Raw genomic sequence first — 665 nt, forward strand, 5'->3', positions numbered from 1 at the left:
ACATACCTGGGGAAGGTTTACTGTGCAGTATTTTACTACACAATCAGCTTATATTGCATTAATAGCACGTGTAGATGCACCCACCGTGTTTTGCTTTCCCCAACCCCTTCCAGGCAGGAAGGAGAAAGAGTGTCTTGTTCCATGACAGCCCCCTGGTAAAGGAGAGCTGCAGCCCAGCTATCACAGTGTACTGGTGCCTTGGTTTCAGGGAAACCGGAGCTCTGCTGGCTGTAGTACACTGTAGGTATGCTGGTGATTGCTGGCAACTGTGAAATATCTCGGAAGTGTGACTCATTTATGTGTATGTTTGTCTTTCTGACTTTTGCATAAATCATATGGGGGATTTCCAACCCACTTGAAAAATGCCAAACAGTTGTGCTTGAGTGAAAGGTTTCTCCTTCACATATTGAGAACACTTGCTATGCTAAATTTCCACCTGGCTGAAGCTGATGATTACTCAGGTGGAAAAGAAAACTGGCTGTGGGCTGAAAAAAGACTTTATTGGAAGACAGAGGCACGTTATCAGCAATAGATCCCTAAAGTAAAACCTCTGTTTATGTATATATTTATATCGGGGATAGAGAGCTCAGAGTACTCATGGTAGGAACTTTGGATTTGGAACAGAAATTCATAGATTCATAGATTCATAGATTAAGGGTTGGAAG

This window comes from Gavialis gangeticus, unplaced genomic scaffold, assembly GCF_001723915.1.
Source record: "Gavialis gangeticus isolate Ggan-Ray unplaced genomic scaffold, GavGan_comp1, whole genome shotgun sequence".
NCBI lineage: Eukaryota > Metazoa > Chordata > Crocodylia > Gavialidae > Gavialis > Gavialis gangeticus.